Genomic DNA, 6,130 nt, shown 5'->3' with positions numbered 1-6,130 from the left:
CAGACCCAAAGCCAGGTGCCCCTTTCTCCATCTCTCCAAAACCCTTTCAGTGAGTTCACTACACACGGCGCTTAGGAGGAAGGGTGGTCCTGCAGCTTCAGCAGCTGTTATCACGAGGACTATTATCATTTTTACCATCTAATCTCAGCTCCTGCTGCTAAAGAAAGTGACCTTAATCAACTCCTAAGCAAATGATGGGTCTTTTCTCCTCAGAGAGGACTTTAAGGAAGGCATTGCTAGAATGTTCCTCTCAAGCTCTTAACTCCTGGGAACCTCTGGCAGAGGTGAATCCTACCTCCTGCCCTGCCCAGCACCCCGTTGCCATTTCCGCCCGCTGAAGAGGAAAGTTATGAACTGGCTAGTAACTCTGATTTCAACCCTCCAGCGGCGTTAAGGACCACAATTCCTACACTGTCCTACCATCCGCCCTTCCTTCCTCCGGCCCCTTCTCCACATCTCCATGCCCCCTCTTTATCTGCGAGCCCACAGCGGGGCAATGCTCTTCATGCACCCCCCTGACCACCCCCAACAAGGGCCTCCATCCATGGGCACAGCAGGGGGACGGAGGCCCCCCCGGTGCCCTACCCCTTCCAAGTCACATGGCAAGCAGAGCCATTGGGAGTGTCCCTGCCTGGCAAGGGGCTGGCCTGTCATTGGGCATGTGTCCTTCGGAAGCATCACTGAAGCTCTCTTCCCTGAGACCACTGGGCCCGTACACAGCTTTGCAGATGTGCAGCCGTGCGGCCAGCGCCCGGCAGTGACGGCAGAGACGCAAGGTGTGACAGGTGCGCTGGGAGGCCAGCGAGGGACCGGCCTTCCTCACCTTCCTGGGCAGGGGTGCTGATGAGTTGTGTTGGGCAGGGACAGGAAGAGCAGCATGCAGGAAAGCCGTGTGGTCCAGGTCAGGCCCCATGGCATCACCTGCCCCGGGACTGTCTCCTGGCCTCTCCATTGGCAGCTGCTCATCCACGTACTGCCTGGGGCGGGGGTGGGGGCGGGGGTTGCAGGAGTGGGCCAGGATTCTTCTCAGACTAGCTCCCCCTTCAGGGCCCATGCCACCCCAGGCCCACTCCACCGTGCCCCCTACTCCTACAAGCCTCACCTCCGGACATCCCGCTCAGCTACCCGCATCATCTGGGATCTGGTTCGAGGCTGCTGTGCTCCTGGTCCAACCCCTCCCTGTACAATTCATCATCGGGACCCATAGCACGTTGCTGACCACATGTTCACCCAGGGGGCCTTGTGAGCCAGTAGGACTGGGCTGGGGCCTGGGGTCTGCTGTGTCCCACCCTCACCCCCAGCTTTGGCAGCTGGTCCAAGGCCACACTCTTAGAAACACTCTCAACTCCACGGTCTCACCTCCATCCACTGAAGCCCCTCTCTGAGCCTGGGTACCCTCAAGGGTTCTGCATGGAAAATCTGAAGATCCCCCTCTCCCATTCCAAGCATAGTCAGCTATTCCAGTGAGAGAAATGGTGTGAGGGCGCTGCAATGTCAGCGTTTTACTCAGTGGAGAACGAGAGCCTTTGGTCTCCCCTTTGAATCCCCAGTTCGATTCATCAACCCTCCCCGGCTCTTCCCCGGGGATCCTGGAGCCCATGGCTCCACTGTTAGCATCGACTTGTCTGGGTGTCACCTGCCCTGCAGCCCCTCGGCCCTGGATAAACCTCCCCTTGTCACTCCTGCACAGCCCCACTGAGCCCTGCTGGAGAAAGTCCCCGCATCGTGTGGGCTGACACCACCACAGAATCCCAAACCTCCAAATCCCGCCTGGGGAACCTCCCACTTTCCCCAACACACTCTCAGGCTCCTCCTCATACGGCCTTCTCGCTATCAGAGAAAACCAAGACCCGCCTCTGAGAACGTCCTATCTTCTCATCCCAAGCCCCATGGAGTCAACCAACCTCTGTCAATGTTCTCTCTCACCTCCCCCATCAGTCCTCCTCTGTTTCCAAGGGACAGTCCCCTTCCTTCTCTCTCCCTGCCCGCTGCTCCTCCATCTCCTCCATCAACCATCCCCTATCCTGCTGTGTAGGCAACAGAGGAAAGGGAGAGAAGGGGATGGCTGGGACAAGTATCTTTTTTTTTTTTTTCAAACACACGCACTGTATTTTATTTTTACAAGAGATAAACTGACACCAAGCATTGCAAATGGATGCCCACAACAAAAGCAACAATGATTGCAATTACCAAACACGAAACACACTCATACTATGTCATAATATTGACATTCAGTCCAGTCATCCTCCACTGTGACAGCTCCTTTACTTTGCGGTGAAAATTGATTTGTATATTTTTTGCCTCTGAGCCCCTGTGGGATTTTTTTTTTTTATTCAAACAGAAAGTCACAAAAATTATAATCATCCTCATCAGTTCATTCAGTCCGGTGTAATTAATTTTTTTTTCATCTTGATCTTTTGTTAGCACTTTTATGAATTCATCAGTTTTCCATTAGAGTCTGAAAATGCTTATTCATTCAGTTCAGCAGTATCGTCAGTTACCGGAAACCTGTACTTGTCAGAGTCTGGAAGAGTATCTTGTGTTTAGAGCCGATGGGACTTGTTCATTGAACTGTATGTCAGGATGAGGGGAAAGTTGAGGATATCTTCTCCACTCAAAGTCCCCCAGACAACTCAAGTTCAACGTGTCCAAAACTGAACTTGTACTGTAAGCTCAGGTACTTCACCTGTCTTATTTCACTTTATACCTTAAAAGCACCAGTTCAAAACCACGAACAAAACTTGAACTCATCTTCCCTCTTAAACTCTCCCCTCTTCATCTCCCCTCTCCTCTTCCTCTCCATCTCTCTCCTCCCTTTGCTCTCTCAGAGAATGGCATCTACCCAATTGCCAAACCCAGCCCTCCTTTACCCCCAACATCTAATAAGTCCCCAAATCTCAGGAATAAGCTACCTCGTTGACAGCTCTCCGATCTGACCATTCTCAGCACCTGCCCTGCCCGGTTCAGACCACGCTCACTTCTCACCTGGATCACTACAGTTTCTTCCTGCCAGGACCTTCCATCCCCACCCGTGTCCTCCAAGCTAGACATAGCGGTCAGAGTTCACTTTCTAAAAGACAGATCCAGTCACGTCATCCTCTGCCTAAATTCCTTCCTTGACTCTTGAGAGCATTCGGTCTTAAAATCCTTCATCAGGACACCCAAGGTCCTTCCTGGTGAGCCCTCCTCGCCCTGCACCTCCCATACCATGGGCAACCTCAACCATCAGCAGGTCTCCACGTGCATTGTGTAGCTAATGCTGGTCCCTCTGTCTGAACCCCACCACACATGTGCGCGCACACACACACACACACACACACACACACACACCCCACGTCTTTCCCCAAATTCCTATTTCCTCCTTACAGCTCTGTCCTTACATGCCTCCTGAGACAATTGTTCCTCCTAATTGCACCAGGCAGACCTCCATTATATGGCTGCTTCCCTTTACTAGAATGTCAGCCCCTGGACTGGGGCTGGGACAGGGACCATAATCTTTTTTCAGGACAGGGACCATAATCTTTTTCACCTTCATATCCTAAAACCCTAACACTGAGCCCAGGATACAGTACTAACTGCCTGTAGGCAGCACTTATTATACGACAGAGATGAGTTTATATTCTCAAAGCAATTCTTTGAGAGAAATTATCTCAACATTTAAGGATGAAAACAAGGTTCAGAGGTGAGAAATATGTCCAAAGTCACATGTCATAAATAGCAGCCTCCAAATTCTGTTCCAAGACTGCCTTACCTCCAAGCCCATGCTCTCAACTATCCCATCACACGTAGCTAGTATTCCAGACACATCTGACAAATGCCGTCGCTACAGCGGTGATTCTCCACATTCGGAGAGCATAAGAACAAGCAGCCTAGGATAGGTCCCGTGGTTCGCAAGTTCAACAAGCATCCCCAGTTGACTCATTCTGGACTCCTGGGACCACCTCTTAAGCAAATGACGCTTTGAGACGGTGTAAACTCAGTTTCCCAGGCTGCCACACAGTGGCAGTATAGCCGCAGTGTTTGTCAACTGCCCGTCCTAAACTAAAATTTAAACAGTTCCCGAAGGCGAGCAATCAGCTTGACATCTTCAAGATCCCTGCCCAGCCAACCATCATCCCACGTGGATGCAATTAAGCTTTCCCTCAGAAAAGGTTTCTAGGTCACAGTATACACATCAGTCAGTGCGGTTCCTGTAGCAAGAGCCACAGCAGAAGTGCTGCTCGCATACCCATAAAATCCACCACTTCAGAGGGTTTAGAGCACAAGGAGGCTGCAGGCAAGTGACATGAAAAAGGGCTGGGAGACTGTGGCCTCCTCAGGAGTATGCTGCAAAAATATTACAGAAAGGACCCGAGTGAGTTAGCAACCTTGGGGCATGGGGGCTGGCAGGAGGGCTGACCCCAGCAGTGGCCCCATGATAATAACCCCTTTCATTTGGTACACTCCTGTAGTTCTCAAAGCACATTCACATCTATTGTCTCACATTAATAACCACCCTGTTATCAATTGGGTGATATTAGATATCAACCCTGTTGAGGCTGCAATCATCCCCATTAAACAGATGAGGAAAACTGAGGCTCAGAGAAGGCGAGTAATGTAGCTCCGGGGCAATGGAATAGTAAGGGACAGAATTCAAACCCAGGTGTTCCAACTTCAGTATTCATTGCCTTACTCCTTGGCTTTGCACTAGAACCTTAATCAATCAATTAATGTTAAAAAGAAAAAGAAAGAAAGGAAGGAAGGAAAAATGCCTGCAGTCCACTCCAGAACAATCAGATCAGAATTCCTGATGGTGGGGCATCAGCGTCAGCATGAAATATTTTTTTAGGGCCCCAGTCAATTCAAATATTAGCCAAGTTGAAAATCACTGCCCTTGCTGGGAAAGCCAGCACGGCTGCCGCAACCAGGACAGCAGCCACAGCTGAGGGGGTGGGAGAGGGGTGGTGGGAACACCCATCAGTAGACGAAAGAAAATTCGTGTAGGGACTGGTGACCCACAGGCTGCAGATCCAACCAGCGCCCAAAGCCCTCCAGGCTCTCCCGGAGCATCGGCCCTGCTTCCGCCCACAGGGGGCAGTGTAGTAACTCAGGGCTGAGCAGCATCCCCTCTCTGGAGTTAGGGGCCCCAGCCCTGGGCGGTGGAGGTCAGGCACTTCCAGGGACCATTTCCTCATCTGTGAAGTGGAGCTAATAATAGCACCTCATTTGTGGATTCATGATGATTAACTGAATTAATGCACTTCCGGAGCGGCCAGCCACTAGCTCCTGGCCCAGCCGAGATACTCTGAATGGGGATGTCTGCTCTGGGGGACCTGCTTTTCTTCTTCAAGGAATGAAACTCATCTCACCACTGGCCCGGGACCCAGGTATCTTTCTGCTTCTCCCGAGAGGCTAAACGGATGGTCAGGAGGGAGGTGGATCAGGCAAAGCTGCCTCTGGTCCCCTCCTCCATGGCAGGAAGGGGTCAGATGCCACAGAAGAGCGGTGGCACCGTGAGACATGGGGCCAATGGGGCCGTGTGTGGACAGCGGGTCTGAAAGCACTGCGCACTCCTTCCCCCACGGCCTCCCCCACAAAGTGAGGAGCCCCCCGGAATTGGCCGGGGCCGAAGGGGCCAACAGAACCAAGCGGGCAGAGCTCTCACACAGAACCGTGCTTCAGAAATAGGGCCCACATCTGTGTCTGGTTCCCTAGTCCCTCGGCATTGGTCAACACGTGCTATTCTGGGGCCACACAGCTCCTAGGGCGCATGGGAGGCGAGCAGGCCTGGATTCTCAGTCACAACAGCCCTTTTCCTTGGGGGCTGAGTAGATGTCTCCCCCTGGGCAAGGGAACTCTCCTTGACTTCAAGGGCCAGAAGACCCCAATTCCACTGTATCCCTGCTCCCTTTCTTCCTCTGCAGTGTCATCCGAATGTGAGAGAGAGACAGAGACACGGGATCCACTCCTCTTCCCCCAGGGCCCACCCAAGGGCGGGAAGGTGGCCAGAGCCTCAGCTGGGAGTCCAGACTCCTAGGGCTGCAATGGAGGCTTCCACCTGGATTCAGGACTTTGAGTTTCCGTAGCCCCTCTTCCTGCCCCATCCATCTCACTGCTGTGTTACGAATGGAAAACCGAGACAGTGCCTGTC

Source organism: Kogia breviceps, chromosome 2, assembly GCF_026419965.1.
Source record: "Kogia breviceps isolate mKogBre1 chromosome 2, mKogBre1 haplotype 1, whole genome shotgun sequence".
In the NCBI taxonomy this organism is placed as follows: Eukaryota; Metazoa; Chordata; class Mammalia; order Artiodactyla; family Physeteridae; genus Kogia; species Kogia breviceps.
The sequence above is the reverse complement of the archived record's forward strand: the minus strand, read 5'-3'. Positions refer to the sequence as shown.